This window comes from Sphaeramia orbicularis, chromosome 4, assembly GCF_902148855.1.
Source record: "Sphaeramia orbicularis chromosome 4, fSphaOr1.1, whole genome shotgun sequence".
In the NCBI taxonomy this organism is placed as follows: Eukaryota; Metazoa; Chordata; class Actinopteri; order Kurtiformes; family Apogonidae; genus Sphaeramia; species Sphaeramia orbicularis.
This window is the reverse complement of record NC_043960.1, coordinates 43,261,833-43,289,811: the sequence shown is the minus strand read 5'-3', so window position 1 is coordinate 43,289,811 and position 27,979 is coordinate 43,261,833. Positions and strand designations below refer to the sequence as shown.

At 37.2% G+C, this 27,979-nt stretch overlaps 1 pseudogene; it reads right to left on the bottom strand.

The window, feature by feature from the left end:
* Positions 1-208: 208 nt before the first annotated feature.
* LOC115417559 (guanine nucleotide-binding protein G(q) subunit alpha-like) lies at positions 209-27,421 on the bottom strand (annotated as a pseudogene).
* Positions 27,422-27,979: the final 558 nt, after the last annotated feature.

The window sequence follows — 27,979 nt, the reverse complement described above, 5'->3', positions numbered from 1 at the left end:
CGGAGAGGATGCCTGAAATGTTTTAGCGTGTTTCATGTGCAAGAGGAGCAATTATAAAGAACCGCAAAAACACAAACTCATTCTTGCAAAGAGTAGTCAAACCGGCAAGCAAAGAGCTAAGGGGGTGACATAGAAAGGACATGAGCACTGGTCTGGTAGAGTATGAAGCAGAGACGCTTATCTGTTTGAGCAGCGGTGGGTTTCATGCAGACGAGTGTGTTTTGGAGTGACGGTGTATTGTGTGGTGGTGGTGGTGGTGGTGGTGGAGGGGTGGCTGCAGGCCTCTTGCTTGCCCTCTCTTTTCCCTCTCCCTGTCGTTTTTTCCGTCTCCTTTCAAACCAGGTTGTATTCTTTGAGGTTGAGCTGCAGGATGGTGTCTTTGACGGCGGCGAAGACGAAGCGGATGTTCTCCGTGTCGGTGGCGCACGTGAAATGGGAGTAGATGATCTTGTCACTGTCTGGGTTCAAGTCCACAACATCTTCAGGATGAACTCCCGGCCGGCTTGGGCGTCCCTCTGGGGACCTAAGACCAGGACACACCGTTTATAATGGATTATTACACAATGTATAGAATGTGTTATACAGTTGCAGAAAAAACTATTAGACCACCCTTGTTTTCTTCAGTTTTTTTTGTCATTTTAATGCCTGGTACAAGTAAAGGTACATTTGTTTGGATAAATATAATGATAAAAACAAAATAGCTCATAAGAATTTAATTTCAGAGCTGATATTGAGACATTTTTCAGGATTTTCTTGATAATAACCAAAATCACTACAGTTCTTACATCAATATCTATGGCACTGCACTGACAAAAAAAGTGCTTTTAGGCATTCCATGTTTTCTTTTCTGTCTGTTTTAGTCACATGATACACACAGGAGTTAGTACTTGATTGCATAACCATTGTATTTGATGACTTTTGATGGTCTAATAATTTTTTCCGCCCCAAAAAAAGTCACACATGCAATATTTGACTGCACCACCTTTAGTTTTTATTTCAGGAGACATTCACTGTCATCTTTTTTTGCCACATAACACGTATTTAGTGTCACAATAAGGTTCATCATATTTTTGCCATCCATAGTTGCATTAATTTTTGATTATTGATGATGGAGAATCGGACCGCTGCATTAAATCTTCATCACACCTCAAATTAGAGTCTGGACTTTATGGAGGCTAATCCATTTGTGGAAATGATGTCTCATTCTCCCTGAACCATTCTGTCACAAGCCTGATGATCCTGATCAATACTGGCATTGTCCAATCTTTTTGACGTTAAAGACATGAGAGGACACTTACTGCAGTTAGAGTTTAACAAACAGCCTGGACAAATAAAAGTAACTGCCTGGATTTAACCAAGTAATAGTTCAGATCCTTCCATGGGTAAGTACTGCAGTGGTTCATAATGTTTCAGCTGGAACAGGTTATTGAACTCTAACTGATGCAGTAAGTAGTCAGGTTATTCACATTCTGTTTTTAAAGGATCGTTTTTTTAATGTAAATATTTTCAGAATTTAATGGGATTGGAATTTGTAGTTGTCATTATTATAGGCATAATGTAGTTTTTTAAAGTTTTTTTTTCCATATTAAAACCAAAAAGACAATTTGGAGTCATTATTTATAGGTATGATGCTATTATTTTACTTGAGATCATATTTGTCTGTATGTGGCTCCTGAACTAAAATGAGTTCAACATCCTTGACTGTTAATATCTTCAGTGTAATTTTTGAACTCTGTAAATTCATCCTGTGGGCTGGTTTTGGTCCACGAGCCTCATATTTGGTGTTAAAGCATGTAGGTTGCAGTGATATCCAATAAGTATATATTTCAACCAACAGGATAATCTCCCATCCTCTCCTAAAAATGATCATTAATACATCCAGTATTTGTTTGTGAATGTTTTTTTTTTTTTAAGTTAAGGGGATATTAAGTCTGGCCCCACAACATATACTATATGGACAAATGTATGTGGACACGTTGAATTCAGGTGTTTCTTTTCTAACAGGGGTCTGGGATACAAAACAATAAAGATAAAATGTCATAATACAGTTTGATATTGGGATATCCCTGCCTCGGACGTTTGGTTTAAATTGTTATCTTTGCTTCCAAAATTAAATAGTTGGTAGCACTTTACTTGAAGGTCTAGTTTATAATGCATTAAGCGCACATTCATAAGACATTATAATGCATTTATAATGCATTATAAAAGTCATTACAACAGTTTATGATCATGTAAAACAACTTATACCAAGGTTAATAAGGAATAAGTGTAGGCATAATGTATTATAAATTCAGCGTTCATAAGGTTTTATACCTCCATACAAAAGCAGTGTGAAGGAATTTATTTTTTTTTTTAGGTAGGGAACTTTTGTTAGGTTTTGTCACTGGTCCCTATACCCATCTATTTTAGGGAATTCATATTTATTTAAAAAAAAAAGAAAAAGTATGTGTTTGAATTAACAAAGATTTAGAGCTGCCACATTATTTTTTATTTATGTATAAAGCAACATGTAACACTTTTATTTACTGTCTCTGTTCTTTTAATGTTTTGTTTTTGCAAAATAAAGAGTTATTCAGAACACTTTGATGTATAATTTTTTGAGTTACACTTTACTTAGAGCCAGCAGATACTGCTCATACGTCACCATACTTGTGTTATAATACACAATTGATAATGTGTTACGTAACCCAGGACTTGAGATTCTTCCTACAACACTTGTCACTTTGGTATGGAGGTATAAAACATTATGAAAGCTGAATTTATAATACATTATGCCTACACTTATAATACTTTATTAATCTTGGTATAAGTTGTTGTACATGATCATAAACTGTTGTAATGACTTCTATAATGCATTATAAATGCATTATAATGTCTTATGAATGTGCGCTTAATGCATTATAACTAGACCTTCAAGTAAAGTGTTACCAATAGTTTTTACTTAATTTCTCTCAACACTGTTTTTTTTTGTTATCCTTGACAATGATTTTAAGTGTTCTACCTCGAAATTTCTAAAATATTTTTCATGCTCTGACTGTAAATAATACTTTTTTACCATAACTAACCATCTACTTTCTTCACATCTCACTTAGGAAGAAAAGTCCCCCATTAAACTTTAAGAAATATTGATGTTTTAAACTATATGGACAAAAATACTGGGACACATCATGGCTATAGAGGTATGCACAACATATGTCACTTCCCCCCCGGGCCACGCCCCTCTAAGTCAGACAGAGTGGCAAAAACCAACCTGCTCAACATGACGGAGTATAGCAGTAAACACCGCCAGACCGGGGAAAATGTGAAAAATTAAATTAAATTAAGGACAACTGGAGTCGACATGGATCCGTACGGCTACCAAAGCACAAGGGTCCACAAATATGACATTTGACCTGAAATCGCGTATCCTGACATCCAGGGTGTAGGAGATCATCGCTACTTATACCTGAGACAAATATACATGGTTTCATCATTACTGACAACCAGGGTCCAAAACTAGGGCCCAGAACCAGCTGATCCAAAGTGCATTTACAGTAGACCGTGGACTGGACCCCAGTGAATATATGCATGATCTACTGGGACTGAGGAGATTTACGTCCAGGTCAGATCAACCACCTTTATACAGAGCTGGGCCAGAGCTGGGACCGTTTCTGCAGAAGATCCATTTCGCGGAGCAGTATCTGTTTTGGCCCGATGTGCATTTGGACACCAGGAGGGATCTGCCAAGTGGTTTCGGGCTGAGTCGGTCAGCGATTCTGTTCCAGATCCGTCCCAGTATCTCTTTGCTGTCTGGGAGAGATTCAACTACTGTGGACGAGCAGGGTACGACTTTATTCTTGTAAATTATGATATTTTCCCCACCTGTTTTTAAATTACGACATTATTCTTGTAATATTATGGCTTTATTGTTGGAATAAGATGACTTTAATCTCAAAAACGAATTACATTTTTGTTAAATTATGAGTTTTTTTTATAACTACGACTTCATCCTCATAACATTGTGATTCTTTTTCTATTCGACTTTATTATCATAAAATTACGGGTTTTATACCCATATTTTATTACTTTATACCCGTAGTCACAAGTGTTTTTATTTTCTTATTTTCTTCTAATACGCCATCGTAGCTTTATGCTCGAGTACTCCCGTATTTGAGAAACAAGGTTAGCCGCAGTTTAAGTTAGTTCACAAATCATGTAGGAGCACAAGGTTCATAATCACAAAATGAAGACAAAAACCATGAAAGATCTGATCATGAAACCAAGAGCTTTACTAAGAAGTAACGTAAGCCAAAACAATACATCATTTAAGGTCTGATTTGACCCAAAAATACAGCATAAATTAATGTTAGCTGACACCAAACAGGATCCACAAATCTAGGTTTGGTTTCCTGGATTTGTGGATCCATCTCCTTCTCTTTTCTTTGTCTTTCAGTGTCTGTAAAACAATAGCTCCGACTGCTTTTCCAACCTGTTCATACAATCAATCGCACAACAGCTCTTCCCCATTTTTTTATTGAATATTGTTCTTGAGTTTAGACAGTACTGGAGCCAACGCTGCTATTCATCTCCCTCTTTCTGCCACTCAGTGGGCGTAACCACGGTGACTTCCGCTAGCAATAGCTGTAAGATGTACTTTTCATGCTGATTCGACATATAAAGTCAATACTTCCTTAAAGTGAAAATGACTATTTACAGTTAGAGCAGGAAAAATATTTCAGAAATTTAGGAGGTACAACTTTTAAAATCAAAGTCATGGTACCAAATAAGAAGGCCCTGACCAGAAAATGGCTGAAGAGAGACATACCCATTATAAATGACTGGACTGATGTAGTTTACAGTATACACGTTCTGGAGAGAATCACATTTAAACTGAGATGCAAAATTGATATCTTCGCTGAAAATTGGTTAAAATGGCTCACTTATATTTTAAATGTAAGGCCTGTTTTTGTATAGTTACAATGTGCCCCTACGGGGGGCCTATCTATACCGTAAAGAAGACAATTATTAATATGGGTATATGAGCACATTGATGAACGTGTGGACTAAATGCTACTTGAATGTTGGACTCCTCCTTGCTGTTTGTTCTAATATTGTTTGTATTTGTGTTATGTTTTTCTCAAAAACAACAATAAAAAGTAAATTAAAAAAAAAATCATGGTCATGGATAAAAAACAAAACAAAACCCAAAATCAATATAGAGAGAGATGAAGTAAAACCCATCTCTGATGCATTTTGGAAGCATAGACAACAATTTAAACCAAACTAACCAATGCAATGATATTTATCCCAATATAAAACTATGACATTTGTCATTATTGTTTTTCATCCCAGACACCTGTTAGAAAAGAAACACCTGAATTCAACGTGTCCCAATACTTTTGTCCATATGGTGCAGTAGGTGTCAGTAAGTAAAATAGAAGAGGAGGATAGTCCTGAGTTACTGTAGAAACATGAATCATAACCTGCTCCCTTTGCAGATATAAACTCCTCATTGCATGTTAATGAAAACACAATGATTCTTATTATTCTGTGATTATACATCACCAGACCATAATTAACAATACTATAATCAATTAGATCCTCAAATAGATCCACCTAATCTTACACACTGGACCTTTAATTCACATTGTCATATTTCATATTCTGTTGGGTGTCTGTAAATTGGTTTAATAGTCTGGTTTCAACCAGCTCTAAATGTAAAGTGTCATGAGATGTTTTGTTATGATTTGGCACAGTATAAATAAATTTGGTTGATTGATTTCAAGTACAGGATCAAATAACAAGTGAAAATGTCTAGTTTTGGTAGGAAAAGGCATGAAATTGTCTTTTAAAAGTATAAAATGACCTAAAGTAGAGTCTTAGATACTAACTAGGAAACTTTATGCCTTTTAATGCAGTTCATAAAAGCAGCCATAAGGTGGCACTATACTATGAAAAATCCACTGTAAGCTCAGGGTTCTTATATCAATACAAAAGAGCTAATAAATAGTACACAATAGTTAATAGAGAACAATATCTATATCATCAGGAATATTCCAGTTTGACCATTTCACCACAGAAACCATTTAACCCAGATGTTCCTAAACTGTTTCAGCCTAAGATCCTGAAGAGAAATCTCCTAAACATCCACTTGGACAAAAAAGCATCATACATTAGTGAAGAAGTTTGCTTTTTTTTTTTTTTTTTAACTGATTCTTCTGCCATAATGCACATCTGAGATGAACTGAACAGTGAAGGAAAAAAAGATCACTTGTATGTGCATTAGGAGGAGCTACAACAGGACTGTCGACCTCTTTTTAGTTCAGGGGCCACATACAGACCAATGTGATGAAATCAGTCAAAAAAAAAAATTCAAACATTTTCTGTTTTACAGTGAAATAAATTAAAAATTACATTACAACCTGAAAGACTTACCTCATGAAAATGTTTATATCTAACAACATGGATAACATGAACAACCTGACAATTTCTTAAGAAAACTAAGTGAAGTTTAACAATATTCTGCCTAGGGATGTAACGATTACCGGTATGACGATAAACCGCGGTAAAATTGCAGATGGTTAGTATTACTGTTTAAATTCTAATTATCATGATAACCGTGTTTGATTACTGCACTTTTAGGGGGAAAAAAACCCTATGTAAAGCTATGCTTTTATGTCAAATATTCGAGTATAGTTTTAATTTATTACAATTTTGATTTTATATGCCTAATATTTGGCACCAACATTCACTTTTAAAGTCTTTGAAAAGGTTCATTAGGCATGTTTGTGTTATTTATGCAATAAATTATATACATTTTTCAAATTGGATTTTATACTTTTTTGTTTTCTGGCTTTAATGTGATATAGTAGGTTAAAGTGAAAAAAATAATATGCAGATGAGATGAAAAAAAGATACCAAACATGGGTATAGTAAACATTTCTTTATAGTATATAAAGGAAAAATCTCAGACCACTAAGTGTTAATATTTGAATGTTTCTGCCAACAGAAAGTAGATTGTGCCACTTATTTATTTATTTTTTTTTAAATACAACTTGTTTAAATTATTTCAGTGTGTGTAGTTAAGTACTTTTTGAACATTTTGAGCACAATTTCTATAATACCGCGATAATAATGACAACCATGATAATTTTGGTCACAATAACCGTGATATGAAATTTTCATATCGTTACATCCCTAATTCTGCCTCAGTTCATCATTTACTCATGTGCATTAGAACTAACAGATCACAGTGGATCAACAAATACACAGAACATTTAGTAACAGACAGAATATTAATAAAATTACACATACTTCCCTTTAGACATTTCAGGTTCATATTGTTCAAATTATTCACATATTTATACACATATTTGTGAAAGGATAGTTTGTATATGCATATATTTCCATGTAATTTTACTTGTTTACACACACATACAAAAAAATCTATCTATCTATCTATCTATCTATCTATATATCTATATATCTATCTATATCTATATATATATATATATATATATATATATATATATATGTATATATAATTGTCATTATTACCTCCGGTTATGTTTTCATCGGGGTTTGTCTGTTAGCAAGACAACTCAAAAAGTTATGGACAGATTTTGATGAAATTTTCAGGAAATGTTTATACTGGCACAAGGAACAAATGATTAAATTTTGGTGGTGATGGGGGGGGGGGTGGACACGATGACTGATCTGCCTTGGCGGAGGTCTGCCCTCTCTGAGCGCTTTTCTAGTTTGTAGGTTATCATGAGGCTGAGGGAACTTTAACATCTAGATTTTTATTTTTTCATTTTTTTTTTTTCAGTCTGAAGAACAAACACAATCCACAGATTTATCCAATCCATAGATCCAACAATCACTCCATGAAGTGAAAATTTATAATACATACTTCATTAATTAAATATTTTTATTTACACTAATTAAATCATTTATTTATACAGTCAGACTGAAAAGGAGTAGGCTGAAGCTTTCTGCTTATTTTGCCTACCCTTTATACATGATCTTACAGCACAACCTCAACTTTAACAAACAAAACATATTCACACGACAATGAAAACAATATGAATGCTGAAATAGATATTAAATGTTGCATACAAACTTAGACTTAAAGTTCGTATATCTATTAAGAGTCATATTTATAAAAGTTTTTTTAAGATGTACAGCTGTACAGCTGTTCCACAGACCTACTCAAAAAAAAATCTAAAATCGCCTTTTGAAGACTTATATATTTTGAAAATACATTACTTCTCGTGTCCAGCACAACTTTTATTTTTAAGAAAATTGTTTCAAAAATACTTAGATGGCAATATATTCAGCATGAATGTATGTTTGCATTCTTTGTCAGTCAGTGTAATTCAATGCATAACTTTGATCCTCTTCTATTGGACCTGTATTACACTTATGATAATTTGGAAGGTCAGTTTAAAAACTTTTTGTTACTCTTTTTACAATGGTTACAAATATCTAATAAACTGAGATAAATATATGTCAAATGTATTAAATTAGTTTATTAAGGTATTTGACTTTGTAGATATTACATATGTGATGTATATACTAATAAATATACAGGATACACAACTGAAACTTGTAATTATTCTTCTTGTCCATCTGTTACCGAAACACTCAGCAAAACTTTTGCTATTTTATACCCTTATATATGAAAAAATACAAACTCCTCACTGTTTTGCAAAACAGGCACCCTAGAGGACCAACAGTAAAGATTTTACAGTTTTATGAAAATTGGAACTGCACTTTCAGGCAGGCTTTATAAAATTGTCAAAAACAGATGTTAATTTTCTGTCCATCCATTAATGAGAGGTTTTTACTATTTTTAAGTCACAAAATTAAGTTACAAATTTTTTTCAATCACACATCTAAAAGTGCTCATTATTCCCTGCAAAATGAGGTGTCATTCATCTTTCTACCATAAATAGTTAGGAAAGGGCAAACAAAAATGTAGTAAGGCTGTCCATCCATTAGCGCTTAGCCAGTCCCCCTAGTATTTTACTGGTCGGACCCACTTTAGATCATATTGGTCTGAATGTGGAACCGGAACTGAAATGATTTCCACACCCTCGATCGTTAATATCGTCAGTGTAATTTTTGCACTTCACAAACTCATCCCAAGGGCCAGACTGGACCCTGTGGTGGGCTGGTTTTGACCCACAGGCCATATGTTTGACACCTGTGAACTAGACGATCATCATTCCTTCCTGATGTAAACAAATGGTGCCGGGCATACAAACCCCGCCCCTCGAACGTAATGTAGCTTATTTTGGCATCGATCCAGCTGATGTCATCATGTCTATGTGTGTGCTGATGTCAGCATATCAATTAGCTCTAAATATGTGCCAAGTTTGAAGTAAATTGAAACAAAATTGATGTTTTTTTAGACATTTGAAATTCTGCTCAATGTAAGTAAAAGGAAGAAGAAAAAACATTTTTAAAATTCCAAAAATATTTCAACTTTGACCTACTTTTCCCAAAATGTAACCATATCTATTCTGGGTTACTGGCAATCTATAAACCCAATGTGGTATGAATTCAACAAATAGTTTTGCTGCTAGAGTGTTAAACAAAGAACCTAACTAACCGAACCAAAAACAATATCCCTTGCCTTCCCTTCGGGGGCAGGGTAAAACTATTTTCTGTCTAATGTTCATTATTCACTTTTTCTTAATCTCTATTTCTCTGCCTAAAAACCAATTAATTGTGCTCTGTTTTCTGGTCTCTGTTTATGGATACATGTGACTAGATGGGGTGAAAAGGGCATTTAGCCATGACAATCTCTTACTACATCTTCACGATAGCTAACAAACCATAAAGCAGGTCTGTCAAGCATGCGGCCCATGGGCCAAAACTGGCCCACTAAAAGTTCCAATCCGGCCCATGGGATGAATTTTCAAAGTGCAAAAATTACACTGAAGATGTTAACAGTCAAAGTTATTGAACCTGTTCGAGTTCAGGAGCCACATACAACCAACATGATCTCAGGTAAAATAACAGCATAATAACCTACAAATAATGACTCCAAATGTTCTTGTGAAAAAAAAAAAATTACATTATGCCTATAAATAATGACAATAACTCCACATTTTTCTCTTTGTTTTAGTGCACAAAAATAACAATAAATTATGAAAATATTTACATTAACAAACTATCCTATAACAACAAAATGTGAATAACCTGAACCAATATGAACCTGAAATGTCTAAAAAAAACAAAATTAAGGACAAATTTAACAATATTCTGCCTCTTACTAAATTTTGTGCCTTTGTAGATCCAATCTGTAATGCACATGTAGAAATGATAAGTTGAGGCATAATATTATCAAAATTGCACTTATTTTTCTTGAGAAATTTCAGGTTTTGTCATTATGCTATTATTTTACTGCTCTGGTCCACTTGAGATCAAATGTGGTCCTGAAAGAAAATCAGTTGACCACCTCTACCATAAAGGAAGGGGAAAGAAAAAACCCCAAAAACAATCAACTCACCGTCAAACTCTGGAAAGTAGTCCACAAGGTGAGAATACATGATCTTCTCCTCCAGCAGGTCCTTCTTATTGAGGAAGAGGATGACGGAGGAATTCTGAAACCAGGGATATGTGATGATGGTCCTGAACAGAGCTTTACTCTCCTCCATACGATTCTGACACATGATGAAAAGAAACAAGGCAAAGGTGAGACACAAATTTACAACGCATTAGAACACAGACATTTCATTCTTCATATTGTCTCCATGAACAGCCTCATGTACAGATACAGTTAATGCTATACTTCTCACATTTTTACACACATTTAAATACTTGTCATATTTTAAGATTCAACAATATAATTTCCATTAACTTTCAAAACTTTTAAGTAAAAGAACAGAACTTTCAATTATTTTCATATTCACTTCAAACACTCAAGAAAAACTAGAAAATGAAAAAGAGATTGTTTATACATGGTATAAAATTGTAGAAGGTGTCTGAGTATGACCAGATGGATTGTGTTTGTCTGTTCGTTTGTTTATGTTTTGTTTGATTCCTGTTGTTGTTCACTTTATTTAATTCTTTATGTCACTGTTGATTAATTTTGTGTTGCCTTCCAGGGTGTATGTATATGTTTATTTTAGATTAAATTAGATAGAACTTTATTGATTCGTTGGGCAGAACCCTCTGGAAACTGAAGTTCCAATAGTAGCACAACATGGAAAGTACAGTATGAGAAATATTATAAAAATAACAATACAATAACTATAAAAACTATTAAAATAAAAACAGTAGTGAAAAAAAACGGCAGTTGCACATTGGCAAGTAGTTGTAAAAACAATAAATAACAGTAGTAGTAATACTAACTAATAAATACATCAAATCAAATCATATTTATTTACATAGCACCAAATCATAATAAAAGTTATCTTATGACACTTTACATATAAAGTTGGTTGAAACCAGACTCTAAGCAAATTTACAGAAACCCAACAGAATCCTCCAGGAGCAAACACTTGTGACTGGTGACAGTGGCGAGGAAAAACTTCCCTTTAACAGCAGAAACCTGGAGCACACCAGACTCCTGGAGGATGGCCGTCTGCCTAAATAACTATTATGTTGTAATATGGAATATATATATATATATATATATATATATAATATATATATATATATATATATATATATATATATATATATATATGTATATATATGTGTATATACACGAGGGCTGTTCAATAAGTTCATGGCCTCACCCAGAAATACTGGTTGTTATAATACAGGATGTTACACATTCTTTCGTGATGGGATAGTGATGCTTGAACATCGATGGACCAAGTGCATTGCTGTAAATGGAGATTATGTTGAAAAATAAAATATAAATTATCAGTCTGTGTTGTTCTGTTCTGGGTGAGGCCATGAACTTATTGAACGGCCCTTGTGTGTGTATATATATATATATATATATATATATATATATATATATATATATATATATATGCATATTACAACATAATAGTTACTTGCTTGTTGTATGTTGCTGCTGTTAACTGTGAAATTTCCTCATGATGGGATCAATAAAGTCTTATCTTATTTTATCAATATCAATCTTAACATGTGGACTTAAAGATGATTTTTGCATCAGAATAGAGAAACCCCCATGTTCCAACTGATCCTTTATCAGGCAAATGACTATTTTGGTCAATTCCGCATGCAATGCAAGACAATGACAGCAACAGTTCCAGCGAGGACAGTGAGTCAACAATCTCAGGTCCAATGTGGTCTCCAGGGTCTGTAAGGTCCACCTCTGCATGAACAGTGAGTGCACCTGCTTTGTTCGGTACCATGAAGTAACGGTACTAATGTAAGGAATGATGTTCAAAGGGATAATGTGGATGTGGACAGGGGTCTGGATCAGCACTTATGTTGGTCTAATGTTTTAAAAGTGATGTTCTAATGTTTGAAAATACATGTTCCTTTCACCTTACATGTATTTTCTTGTATTTTTTGTATTTACTTCTAGTATTTTTTTTGCCACTTATGGGTAAAAAAACAAATACGGTAACTTCATCGACCTTGATTTTCTACATAACAAAAAACTTAAGTAATTAAGTCTTATTATATCCTCCAATAGCACACTAAAGATGAAAATTGGAATTTCAGAGTATTTCTCCGAGTGCTCTATGAAGGGTTAATGAACTCCACCACCCTGAAAGTCACTCAGTCATCTTCTGAACTGCTCTATCCTCCAGTGGGCCACGGGGGTCCTGGAGCCTATCCCAGCTACCTATGGGCAAAGGCGGAGTTCACCCTGGATGTGTCGCCAGTTCATCGCAGGGCAAAACATATAAAGTTGAACAACCAATCCACCCTAAGAGTCCTGGAATGACATTTATTTCACTGAAATGTTTCCGACTCTGACAGACGATCCGCTGTGTTTCATAACATATTACAGACACTGTAGCGCCTGAGCTGCAGACTCACTTATGTTGAGCTTTAACTTTAACAGGTAATTTTACCAAAGGGTTGAGGTGTTTTCATCTTTGGTATTTGATTCCATGCCTTCATGACTTTTCTAGCCTTGAAAATCTGATTTTAAACCTCCTGGTTGTGGGGGCCCTGATGTGAGTTTACATTTCATATCCAGGGGTATGTTTTAACTCTTCCTTTCAGGAACAACTATGTGAATAAAATTTGATAAACACTTTCAACAATAACGGTACAGCTCAGTCGTTTCTTGTGAATTTCACTGTTAATGGTTGTGGATGGAGGGTCCCAGAGGTCCCGAGTCCATCGGGAGCACAAGAAAAACCAGGGATAATAAGGAAAAAAGCAAACCAACAAAGCTAACATTCAGTTTTACTTTAAAGACAAGCATGTGCCAAAGGAAACAAAAAGAATTTGTGTATCAAATGTTAAATAATTACTTCTGCAGCATTATTATGATTTCTAACATTGCTAGCATAGTTTAGCTGTGAGTAACCAGTCGTCAGAGCTCATAGTGTTCCTCTAACCCAATCTAAAAAGAGCCCATTGTTTGGTAGAGTTCCATTGAACATGAACGGTGTCTTTGTACATTTATTATCAGGCAAAAAGCTTGTTTGGGTACAAAGCATTATGGTGGATATCAGGATATCTGTGATTCTAAAATAGTCAGAACAGTCCAGACACATGCACGTATTATACAGTTTATTCCTCCAAACAAAACTGTGTGGAAGAGAAGCAAAATGAAACCTACTGATGTAAACTACTTAAAGCAGAGAGCTGCTATTTAAAGGGACTCTTCTTCCTCTGTCTGATCTAAACTCTGTGCCAGCATCACTCCCACAGTTTAGTCTTGGCGAGTCATAACAGGAGCCCGAGCCAGACCCGAGCTGATGAAATCGAAGACGTTTGGAAACGCTGTCGTCAGGCTCGGGCCGGTCTGAAGGGTCAAAGTTTCAGTGTTGAGCCTTTCAGCGCCACAGGATAATCTCCGCTCGGCCCCGTCGCAGCAGTTAAACAACCAGAAAAAGCCTTTTACCAGCAGTCAAACCGTCCTGTGTGGCCTGTGGCGATGCACGCATTACAAGCAGGAAAAGCAAATACACGGCCACCTGAAAACAATTCACCGTGTTCCTGAACTTGTGTGTTGACTCAGGCAGCACACCTCAGCAGGTTCAGAGCAGTTAAACTGTGATGAGTGTGGATCAACAATGACCTGGTAAACATTTGTCCATGGAGCTGCAGAGCAGGGGCCCGTTTCAGAGAGCACGTTTAACACAGTCTGAAGTTACCGCTCAACTCAGAACTGATAAACCCACAGATCAGTTTCACAACAGCCTGTTTCAACCAATCAGCTCAGAGTATGTTGACTCTGTAAACCACGGGGGTCAAGCGGACAGCCTACCAAAGGGTCCAATCCAGCCTGTGGGATAAATGTCAAATGCAAAAATTATACTGACGATAAAAATCATTCAAAATACTCTCTTTCCTAAAACTATATATGACTGGAGAAACACATCCACAGTTAATATATTTTTAAAAAGCAGGTTGCATGTTAACTTTTTGAAGAAGCTTTCCAGAATAATAAGCTTGATTTTGTGACTTGTGCATTTTTCACAATTTTTAAAAAGCAAAACCTCTAGAAAGTGAATGAATTTTATAGCGACGAACCCTAGATCATATGGTGACTTTTTAGGTGGTATCATGATTGACAATCTAAAAAAACAATTTTCTCACCTTTTAGAAAATGCAGGCCAGTTACACTCCACTATGTTTTTGTGCTCTAATGTCGCTTTACTCTAAAGCACAGGTGTCAAACATATGGCCCGTGGGCCAAAACTGGCCCGTGAAATGAATTTGTGAAACGCAAAAATTAAACATATTAATGATCAATGGTATCTAAATTATTTTGGTTCAGGTTCCACATTCAGACCAGTTTGATCTCCAGTGGGCTGGACCAGTAAAACACTATCATAATAACATATAAATAGTGACAACTTCAAATTTTTCCCTTTGTTTTAGTGTAAAAAAGTAAAATTACATGAAAATGTTTACAGTCACAAACTAGAAAAAAGAACAACCTGAAATGTCTTAAGAGAAGGAAGTGTAATTTTAACAATATTCAGCCTGTTCTTAAATGTTCTGTGTATTTGTAGATCCACTGTGATCTATAAGTTCTAATGTAAATGTGTAAATGATAAACTGAGGCATAATACTGTTAAAGGTTGCACTTGTTTTTCTTAAGAAATTGCTGTTCATGTTGATCACATTTTTAAAAGGATAGTATGTAGATGCAAATATTTTCATAATGTAATTTTACTTTTTTCACTCTGAAACTAGAAAAAGTTCGGAGTTGTTATGATGTACTTATTTCGCTGGTTCAGCCCATTTGAGATCATACTGGGCTGTATGTGGAACCTGAACTAAAATGACTGACACCCCTGATGTATGTGTATACTACAGTATATGCTGTTTTCTGTTGCTGTGTGATTGATATAAATGATAATGCAGTGGATGACAGTCACATGACCACCAGGCTAATCATCATGGACACAATAACCAGCTGTTGGTAGACATTTGCATAACTTTTACATTGAAAAAACAGCTATTTCTTTTGATAAAATTTTTGACTAAAAACCATTACATTGTTAATATTAGTTAGTGGTGTTGACGGGGGTGCTAGCTTGCTTATTGGGACATTCCAGTGTGTATTAGGTTACGTTCAGTCTGCAGGTAATGTGGCCCAAATCTGATTTTTTTGCCCATATGTGACCTGCATCCGATCTGTTAAAGACCGTTAGAACAGTACAAATCCGATTTTTTCAAATCCGACTCAGGCCACTTTCATATGTGGTCCTAAATCTGATGAGTATCTGATATTTTGCAATGCGACTTCAGCCTGAACAGCCAGGTCGCATTTATTCGACCTTTACGTCACTTAAATGCAACAAACACCACAATTCTGCATCCCAGGAGGAGGAGCGGTGGGAAAAACAACAACACGCTAAGATGAGATGCCTCCATATTTACTTCCATAAACACATGCCTGCGTGGTCACGTATTACACCAGAACCTCTTTTGCGCATGCAGGTCACTTCAGGGTCGCATTCAGTTCATACTCAAAACTGGTAGAAGTCGCATTCAATGTGTAATATGAATGAGCGCTCAAAAAAACGGTTTCACCAAAAAATCCAAATTGTGCATTAAGACCTGCTGTCTGAACGTAGCGTTAATCACTCGTCTCCATGTGCTTCAAACATGTGCACCATGGTTTTACCAACGTTTCCTCAGCTCTATCCATATTTAACGCATGTAGACAGGGAACTCTGACCCAAACTCCAGCAGACCAGTGGTGCCAATGCCCAGCTGTGCTCACTGTGACCCGCTAGTAGACAAAACAAGAAGATGATGTCACTGTTTTGTTGGGTGCTGTGTATAATGCAGATACTTTAAGCAGTATACTGACAAATTTAGTATAAAAATGTTATTTGGCCAACAAGTTTCAAGTTTGTCACAGTACTTTGGGCCAGAATTAGTATGCCAGTAGTATGTAACACATACAATAGCGTCTGAGTTTAGCACTGGTCCAGTGAATGCAAAAAGTCATCATCAATGGGACTAAGAGACAACTCTTCACCATGGCAACGGTTATAAAGCATAATAGCCAACGTGTTAATTCACTGGAGATGAAATATGTGCAAAACCATATGAAGGCCATTGTGGATTATCTGCACATTTGTCTTGAAAAACAAGTAGTTGAGGAGAATAAAGACCCTGAGTAGAGTGGGAAAAAGAAGAAAAATCAATATATGATTTAATAACATATTTAGAACTGGTCATTCATTGCTCACTATGCACTTCCTTCATGGATTAGCCATATTTATTCAGTTATAACCTGACACAAACAAAGCACAAGGAAAAAGGACCTGTTTTATATGCATATATATATAGTGTAAATGAAAACATTCTCATTTTAATCTGTACCACTTGTGGACTCATTTTCCCTTCAGTGACACATATTTTCCCCTCAATATCATGTCTACAGTACCTCTAAAGCAGGTTCAGGGGCCACATTCAACCCAAAATGTTCTCAAGTGGTCAGACCAGTAAAATAATAACGGTGAAAAAGTAAAATTACATAATGAAAATGTTTACATCTGCAAAATTTCCTTAAAAATCTGAACAACAAACCTGAAATGTCTTAAGAAACATAAGTGCAGTTTTATTAATATTATGCCTCAGTTTATCATTAACACATGTAAATTAGAATGTATAGATCACAGTGAATCTAAAAATACACAAGACATTTAGTAACAGGCAGAATATTGGTAAAATTGCACTTATTTTTCTTCAGACATTTCACGTTGTTCACATTTTTGGTAAAAGAATAGTTTGTAAATGTGAACATTTTCATGTAATTTTGTCATTTTACACACAAAACAAAGAGAAATATTTGCCCTTGTTATTTATAGGTTTTGTGACAGTATGTTACTAGTCTGACCCACTTCAGATCATATTTCACTGTATGTGAAACCTGAACTAAAATGGTTTTGTCACCCTTGACTGTTAATATCTTCAGTGTAATTTTTGCATTTCACAAATTCATCCCAGGGACCCCAGGACTGGACCCTTTGGTGGACCAGTTTTGGCCCATGAACCGTATGTTTGACACCTGTGCTCGAAAGTGTTCTTCTTGTTATTCTTGTTAAAACAGAGATTCACAATATGTCCATAGAAAGTTTTCATGCATATGAACTGCCCTGATAACCTGCCAGCAGTCTGAATGTGCACAATGTCCCACTCTGTAAAAAATCCATTCAAAAAAATAATCACACCATAATAGTAAAGTTGGGGGTAAGACAAGATGGAATAAAACGGGCTATGGAAGGGAAGATGACGTCCCTTCCCTAAGTTCTACGTCATTCCACTTGTGGATCATGAATATAGCTGTGGTTTGATATGCGTTGTGATATCTGAGGAAATGAAGCAGTGTTTCACAGAGCCCCAGAATGAGGGAGGGGAAACATGAGGCCCACAGTCCAAAACCAGCCCATCACAGAGTTCAATCTGGCCCGTGAGATAAATTTGCAAAGTTGTATTGATCATTTCAGTTCCAGATGCCTGTTACTAAATGTTTTGTACCTATGTTGATCTACTGTGATGTCTAAGTTATAAAATACATATGTAAATAATAAGCTGAAGCATAATTCTGATTCTGTTGGGTTTCTGTAAATTGGCTTGGGAGATTTTGGTTTCGACCAGCTCTATATGTAAAGTGTCATGAGATAACTTTTGTTATGATTTGGCGCAATAAATAAATAAAATTTGAATGACTGATAATATTGTTAAAAATTCCACTTTTTCTCAAATCTCAGGTTGTTAATGGAAGTTCAGGTTATTCAATTTTTTTGTTTGAGGATAGTTTGTAAATGTAAACATTTTATTATGTAATTTAACTTTTTTGCACTAAAACAAAGAGAAAAAAATTGGAGTTGTCATTATTTCTAAGTTATTGTACCAGTGTTTCCTCTGGAATTGATCTGTTGGTGAGGCGGTATGTAACAGGGCGCACGGGCGTGCATTTCATTACATTAACTGCACGCGTGCGTCGGTTTATGTCCTACTTATAATACTATGGGGGTACAGGGCGGTGCAGTCCGTGCCCCCACCCCCCTGTGGTCCCTGAACTAAAGCAGGTTGGACACCTCTGGTTTATAGAATGGGCTCTATGCACAGCCCCACTACTTCCTGAACTTCACGTGGGTCATTTATTTCCTGTCTTTCATTATTGGACACCCTGATTAATCCAGGTGCGTCTAATTAATCAGTAGTCACAACAAGAAGTAGCAGACACACCTGGATTATTCAGTGTGTCCAATGATGAAAGACAGGAAATAACGAACCCACCTGAAGTTCAGGAATAAGTGGGGCTGTGCATAGAGTCAATAAGGTGCAGCTGTAACTGAACTGTTGGTGAAACCGGAGGAGAAACTGTTGAAGCTAAAACATGGCAAAGACACAGTAAATCAAACTGGAAGATGGTTTATGAAACACTGTTGTTATATCACCAGGCCAGAGAAAGGCTTGGTTGTCAGTCGGGGAGCAGAAGGCAGGCAACGGCTGATGCAATTAACTTTGTTACCACTAATTCTATCTCAACAGTCAGAGGAGACAGAGTCAACAACATGGACAAACTAAATATCTGGAGGAAACTATCAGATTGTGCCTTCCTTGAGGCATTTCATATTATTTCCTGTGTGTTTATACATGTGTTGTTTCTATCTAAATCATGATTTCTGTTTCATCTGATGCTTCATGAACTGTAAAAACAAAATAAAATAAAATTATGTCAGTAAGAGGGGGCTTCAAAAAGTTTGTGGAAAAAATACAGCGAGAAAAAACGGTTTAATAAATGATGTTTATTTTTCACCATATCATTAGTGTCATAGCATAATTATCTAAGTCATACACTATACAGACAAAAGTATTGGGACCTGTTGAATTCAGGTGTTTCTTTTCTAACAGGGGTCTGGGCTACAAAACAATGATGACAAATGTCTTAATATAGTTTTATATTGGGATAAATATTAGAGCCTGACTGATTAATCAGCCAGCCAATTAAAGCATATCACAGATTAATCAACATCGGCCAATATATAGCCGATGTATCAATTTTTTTGCTGTGCGGAGATTCTGTCGCTTGCTGCTCCTGTGTGTGTGTGTGTGTGTGCTGGCCGGAGAGTTAGAGGAACAGTAAAGCGAGTTAGTTTCACCTTCTTTCCTGCTCGGACAATAACGCCATCACCCCCACACACACACAATCACGGAGCTACACTCCCCACCTCCCCAGCTTGTGCACTCTGACGAGGGTGGACCGCTAACACCGCCCCCCCACCCCACCCCCCCGACCTCTCTCCAAAAAACACCCCCCCCACACACACCCATGTCTGTGCACTTCCTGTCTACCTCACAGTTTCATTCTGCCAGCAGGCCTGGGTATTAATAGTGTAGGGGAGACTGGGGACAGTTGTAACGCTGGTCAGTTGTAACTCTTGCAATTGCTCCAATCAGGAACAACTTAGGACTCACCTAATTCACTCTGCACATGCTCAGTTTAGTCCTTAGTCGACATGGGAAGTTGTAGAGCCGTGAGGCAGACGCATCAAAATTTGTGAGGGAAAACATCATTTTGTGGTAAGTAATATTTTTTGTTGTAATTATTTTTGTGATTGCATAGTTTGCATTTGAAAGTTGTGTAAATTATCTTTGTGAGATAAACAAAGATTTATGCAACTGTTTATCAACCTGTCCACAATTATCTCATATAAGATTATATATCCTGTGTAGATCAGTGTTCTTATTTCATATATTGACCAATATATCGGTTATCAGCCAATATATTGGATATTGGGGTTTTTTAGCCCCCAATAACGGTATCGGCCCCAAAAATCCCATATCGGTCGGCTCTAATAAATATCATTGCATTGGTTAGTTTGGTTTAAATTGTTATCTTTGCTTCAAAAATGCCTCAGAGATGGTTTTTACTTAATTCTTCAACATTGATTTTGTTTTTTTAACCATGACTATGATTTTAAATGTTCTGCCTCTAAATTTCTAAAATATATTTCATGCTCTGACTGTAAAAAATAATTTTCTACAACAAACCATCTGTTTTCTTCACATCTCACAGAGGAAGAAAAATCTACAATGGTTTCTTGGTAGTTCTTCTCGGTTCCACTAAACTGGTTTAGCTCTTTTTTGAAAACATTGCATCTTTTATCCAAGAGGCTTCTTCAGTTCCTCTGAACTTCGGCTCTTCAGAACTGAAGAAGTCTCTTGGATGAGAGATGAAACGTTTTCAAAAAAGAGCTAAACCAGTCCAGTTGAACCGAGAAGAACTACCAAGAAGAACCATGACCTGGGCAAATGAGAACCTACACAGACAAAAATCTACCATTAAACTTTAAGAAAATATTGATGTTTCTAAACTATATGGACAAAAATATTGGGACACATCATATCTACAGCTGTAAGATGTCTTGTTCATGCAGATTTGAGATATAAACATCAATATTAATAATATATGATATTTATGACAATACAAAACTAAATTATGACATTTGTCCTTACTGTTCTGTATCCCAGACCCATGTTAGAAAAGAAACACCTGAATTCAATGTGTCCTGATACTTTTGTCCATATGGTGTATGAGTTGGCAATTATGCTATGAGGCTAACGTTATGCTCCATCTGGGTCAATACACTTCTGAAAACGTTCATACCAGCCTTTAAGTCCATCTATGTAAAACTGAGGGCCGTGCGACTTACACCATGTCAAAACTTTGTTTTTTCCATGGACTTTTCGAAGCCCCCTCACATGTAAAAGTGTAAAAGTATAAAAGGTGTCATGTCAGGTTGCAGGTTTTGCGTCTTACCTCGTTGTCTGACTCTACCAGGACCTGGTCGTACTCGCTGAGGGCCACTAGGAACATGATGGAGGTGACGTTCTCAAAGCAGTGGATCCACTTCCTCCTCTCTGACCTCTGACCCCCAACATCCACCATCCTGAATTGACAGATTAAGATGAAGGGGTGCGGTGCAGAAACAATCACACATAAGAGAAGAGATCTCAGTTAGCAACAAACCTCGAGTTTGAGGCAGAAGAATTGATCAGTGCAAATGCCAATTCAGTTTTATGTATTTCCAGTAACACTTTAGCTCAAGCCAAACACCCCTTACACAACAAGGATACAAAGAGAAGGAACATGAACTGAGAAACTGCAGCGTGAATCACAGAGAGGACAGAGCAGAACCTTCCCTTGAGTGAACTAAAATAACTACAAGGAAGTGTGCACAGATAATGCAGGCTTTCTCTCCCATCTCCACCAGGCAGATGCAAGAAGAGTACATGCAGGTGTTGGAAAGTGAATTTACAAACTATTTCTATTTAGATGTGATCGCTACACATGGACTGGGAGGGAGATGAGAGAAGCGACAGAGGAGGGTACGAGTGAAATGATAAACGAACCAGAGAGGAGAAAGAACAGGTGGATTGAGGAAGCAGAAAAGTGGACCTGAAAGGATTGAATGGGACAGTATATGAATTTCAGTGATTGAGAATGGGACCTGGATTGACCCTGCTGAAATGTAATATCCATGGATTTATGGATGTTTTATCTGAAGTCACATTATATCACTTAAGTCTATTGATGTGCCGATTGTGTCTGCCATTCCACTTCAAAGAAGAACATAACGGCTGAGACGAGAAAGATGAATGAACCGCTACATAAACAACGGCGATTGAATCTGCCATGAAGTCGCTTTAAAACTCAGTATCGCATCAATTTCGCCTCAATATTCAGTATCGGTCAAAACTTCTGATCACACATCACAAAGGTGAAGCGAGTCAGTGAGTCTCCCAGAAAGAGGAGGGCATTGATAAATGGAGTCCTCCACAAGAAGCAGCCTAAAATAAAACTCCTTCACATCAGACGACCTCCTTTTTCCCTCTAGCAACAACGAGTGACCTACTTAGCATGATAAGCTCTCCTATGCTGGATAAGGCAAGCGAAATGACATTTTCTGGGACTTCAAAAGCCAATTAAAAGAGAAGGAAGCAAGCCTAATGGAGATGTTTGTCTATGAATGGCTTCCTTGTTGCTGCTGTGGCCTTGTCGACTGGAAGCAGAGGCGCTTACAACCCCTCGTGTGTTTGTTACTTTACAAGAGGATTGTGGCTGGCATCCTCTTCAAGTGTCCTTCATATTTAATTACAAGAATATTATAACGCATTCACATAAAATCACAAAAAAACAGAATACCAACGTCTCAACAATTGAGCTTCTCTTCTCATAAAACCTGACATCTCACATTCATTCCCACTTCATGTTTGTATTTCCAGTCTCTTAACACAAAACCGCCATCATTGAGAGCATGTAGTGATTCACCATCAGCAGCAGAGCACAGCCGATCTGCTAGCTGCAGCAGGGCTGCTGGGAACCTCTTCAGCACAACCTCTTTGCAAGCTGAGTTATTTCTAGCCTTGCCAAGCGTAGGAGGGGGCTGACATGATGGCTTCCTATCGATTTGCACTCTTCTGTAATCGCTCTTGTTCCCTGGTTCCATCTCTATCTCCTCATCTTTCTCTCCTCTTTCTGCAGGAGAGACAGAGGAAGCTGCTTTGTGCATTGGTGGCAGGTCCTAAAATTGTCTGTCATGTACACTGTGTCTCTGGCTACACAGAGAAGGTAACTGTTGTTGACAGATTTAATCTGCTCGGATAGAATCTACTGCATCATGAATGCACTGTAACAGAACAAATTGGGGAGAAATTCAGACAATGGGTATACACACAAACGGGAACATAAAACAATATGACTGACAAATAAACAGGATGACTCTGACTCTGATTAGAGACAGACATTAAAGGAAGAATGAAAACACTGGGGTTAGACAAAGAAGTGTAGATCTCCTTCTACCTGAAAATGATGCTTTGCAAGTCGAACGGGTATTCTATAATCCCAGTGGTTGGGATTCGAACCCTAAGCACATCCTGTTGGGTCGGTAGATAGGACGGTTCTGCAATACGATCCAGATCACTTAGATAGCTAGAGACAGGAAAGGACAACAAAAGACAGATAGAGGAAAGAGAAAGTGAAGCACAACAGCAGATACAGCAGCATACCCCCTCCAAAGCAAGTGGATCAGTCCAGATGTAACAAAAGAAAAAACATTCCCGAGAGTTATGAGGGGATTAGGAGACAGTTTTGTACCACCGCCCCCACAAAAGTTCTTGCAGAAATTTGGCTTCATCCATGATGGTGGCTCCCAAAGACAAACCAATCCAAAAGTTTGTTCCTCTGCTCCACTGTGAAGGTTTTCAAGTTTAAGGGAGACAGGAACTTTACACCAAAACACTCATTTAGGACTAAGGAGGCTAACTTGGATTGCTTTTACGAAATGCCTTTTAGCTCGTCTTTGAGAGTGTGCCCTCAGGGATGTGTTAAGAGTGCTGAGCCCAGCTTTGCAGCGCTGGGTGGATGGAGATAGCGGCGTCGACGGTTTCCCGCTGGCTGGCCAACTGTCATGCAGCTCGCCAACCAGTGACATCATTGGGAGCATTGACTCCAGTACCTGAAGATAATATTTTCCAGGTCAAACGGGTACTCAATGATGCCGGTGGTCGGCACTCGAACCCGCAGCACGTCCTGCTGAGTGGGCACGTACGCCGCTGATGCTATTCGTTCTAAATCGCTAAGGTAGCTGTGGAAGGGGAGGGAACATATAACAGAGATGCACATGTCTCAACAGTACCAGACCGCATGCACAAGTATAAACCAACAACCAGTTACTGTCAAAAGCACACTTGGTTTCATTTCAGCTTTGTATTGTATATAATGTTTGACTTTCTACATTATGGATCCAAAATGTGAAAGGGGTTCGAGCAGAATGGATATTAATAGCAGTAGGACTGAGAGATCTGTCCAAAGGATCACACCAAGAATCAGGATCCAAGCTCTGAATCACACTTTTCTCCTTTTCTGTACAATGCAGGTATCAGTGTCATCGTCTTAAGCCACCTTTATCTTTATTTTGGCAGGTTGTGATGAACATCCAAATTTATCAGATATAACAATAAAAACACAGAGAATATGTGAACACATGGACAAAATCAGAAGTAAATAGATTCTACATTTAGTGCATATTTGTATTGTATTGTTTATTGTATATCCAGTTGCAGCAGATGATGTTCGTCACCAAATTTTTCATCAAGTCTGTATAATCCCAGTGCTACCCTAAGTATCACGAATCCATGATTATGCACCTGAATCACTTTCTTCACGGGAACACTATGCAGCAAAACGTCCGAAAAGGCCCCAGTGACATATCGGTTTGGTATATAAACAAACGGACTGCTTGTGATGGAGTCAACTTCAAAGTTGTTCACTGTGAGGGAAGTGATTCAGGGGCGCAATCACGGAAAGACTAACGGGTTCATGATACTTAGGCTATCACTGGGGTTTAACAGATTCGATGAAAAATTGGTGACGAACATCATACACTGGCTTGAAGTTTAAGCTGTGTTTTAGTGGCTTTTTGTTAGTTGTTGTTACTGGACAAAAAAGTCCTGCAAATTGTGTCATAAGACCAATATGACCAGCTGCATTTGACTCCAGCACCAGTCTAGAATCTGAAACACACCTGCTCATTGTTGAAGTATGTCCACATTTGTATGTACCGTGAGCCATTTGTATGTAAAACCTTGCAGTGTTTCCTAATGATCTGAACTGCTGATCTGCCATAATCCACAGTTACACAATGAACTGAAAATATCAAACAGACCTAATTCTGTCACTGTTGGCAGAGGAACATGCTACACAAACTCAGTAATAAATATAGTAATAGAGGGTATGCACTGTTTTTTTTTTTATGTTTTGCTTTAACCAAACTGTTATAATAACGCACAAATAACCTAAACACTTTTTCTTGTCTTCTTTTTTTTTTTAAACATCTTAGCCAGTGTTAGCTAAATTAGCAATAGTGACATAACTAAAATACTGGCTATGGTACAGATTTCTTTACAGTAAAAACAAACATCACGTTAATGAGGTCAACAGTTAAGTCTATACGCCTTTAGAAACTTCATTGACTGCACTTTGCTTGTAATCAACTGCTAACTTTACAGTACAACTTATCACTAACTAAAATAAAAATCAAATGAAACGTGAGCTCAGTTATCACATATTATGTGATGTATTATGCTGTTAGATTTTATCTTTTTATATCAAACTGCCATGGGGGCTGCTGCTCACACTGTAGCTATTTCGCCATTAGCTTATCAGCACATAAAACAAGGTTTATATGAACTGCTATGATGATATCAGTGTATCAAGATAATTTCAGTTACATTTGAGACTAAGCAAAATTACAACAGCTGTTTTTCCTTTTTCTTTCTTCAGATGCTTTTTTTGTGCCTTCATGTCATTAAAGCTAAAATCAGGCATATGTTTCATTACATAAATACTGAGTCCATTTACACTGCTGAAGGAATAAGGTTTGGACAGAGCTGAAATTATTTAATCCAATTCATCCCATTCCTCTGACAAGTAGATCATCTGCCAAATTAAGATCATCCATGATATGAAACCATCAGACCGCCCAGCCTTAATTTACAGACATTTATAAAACTGCAGGCATTTTCCTGGACTTTCCCACATGTGTGACCTGGCTCACTTATTCTGGTCAAATATATAATCACCACAGCTGTGAGACAAAAATGTTATCCTCTCTATTTCTGCACATGCAGTCGATAATTAGTCATCCTAAGAAACGGGCAGATAAAGGCTATGCTCTTACTATTGGTTGAGTCAGAGAGCTGGTACTCTCTCCTGCGGTCATAGGCCTCCTGGATGCCAGGGTCAGTCCACAGCATCTTTATGCCCCGATGTACGGCTGGTCGAATGAAGACACCTTCTCTACGTCCACCTCACGCACCAGCTGGGCATTATTCTGGGAAAAAAAGAAAAAAATACACACATTTAGCAGAAGTGTTTTAATTTGACAGCTGAATGCCAGATATCAAATGATCTGTAGGATGATCGGTGACTCCTTATGAATGACATTTAAGGGAACAAAGGAACATTATCTTTATGGTACATCTGTAAGGCTCTATCAAAAAAAAATACTGGCATGTTTTATCAAGAATCAATAACAAGCTGAATTTGTGAGGTTGTCAGGTTCTGCCGCTGTTAGAGTCTTGTGGTCTTGATGCAGTAGATCAATCTCTTAATAGAAGTGGGTGGTACTTTCACTGGAGGAAAACTCAACTAATTACATCAAAGTCCATATATGACTTCCTATCAGTGCTCAATAGTAACTATACTGATATCTCTAACCATTTACATCTTATAAGCCATCAAAATATGACCCATTATAAGTAAAGGCAAAATTTAATCGTTAAAAATTCATCAAAAATCAAAGTATCTCAAACAAACTTTGTAGACATTGTCCCAAGAAAACTACAAAATTAAACTAATTAAACTAAATCCACTGGTAGTTCTGTCAGAGAAGATGTTTGAAGAAATTGCTAAAGAAGACAGCAACAGACACAGCGCCTTCACAACAGCTCATAACCTATGGGCTGGTGAGCTAAAAAGTACAGATTTCATACTGTATATGAGTTCTTAAAGGCAGCAAGCAGTGCAGCTTTGTTACATTCTGATTTTTCCTTTCCTTTTATCCTGTGTGGTGATATTTTAAGCAGACACTTGACAGTTACACACCTTGTTCTGTTCATACTTGTACGGGATCTTGAGGGTTTCAGTTGCACGGATCATTGCCTGCATGGAGGTGAAGATGTTCTGGTAAACCAGTTTGGTGAAGCCCTTCTTGTCCTCATCAGTGTAGCCTGATCCATGGATTATTCTCATCTGCTTGATGAAAGTGCTCTTGCCACTTTCACCAGTACCTGAAAATGAGACAGGATGATAGTGGTTAACAGTGACCTGATACACCAGGGGCCTCAAGTATAAAGACTTGTGTGGATATCATACTGAAACCTGGCATACGCCCAAATCTAGAAAAGTCCGTACCACAAAAAAATCCACATGAATAAAACTGTGTACGCCCGAATCCAAGTACACTTCCTTTATACATCCCAATCAGAGTGGAATTGTCGCATATGTTAGAGTACCTGACCCCTCCCACTCCACGCCTACATTTAAATATGCAAATCAGCATAAACAGGGTCTGCAGGTGGGATTCCCTCTGGGATTCCCCTCTCTGCATGATCAGATGACGTCAAGGTAGACGCAAAGCGGAGGCCAAAACAGGCGGAGGGAGAGAAGAGGACGAACTCAGTCTGTTTGAGCAGAGAGTCGATGATTGTGAGTGACACTGGTGTCACAGGGCTGACTCGAATCACCCCCAAGGTAAATATTATTTAGTATTGTGTAAGTCACACAGTCGTTCATTTTATGGGTCATACAACAGTCTGATCACAGCCAACAAGATGAAGGTTC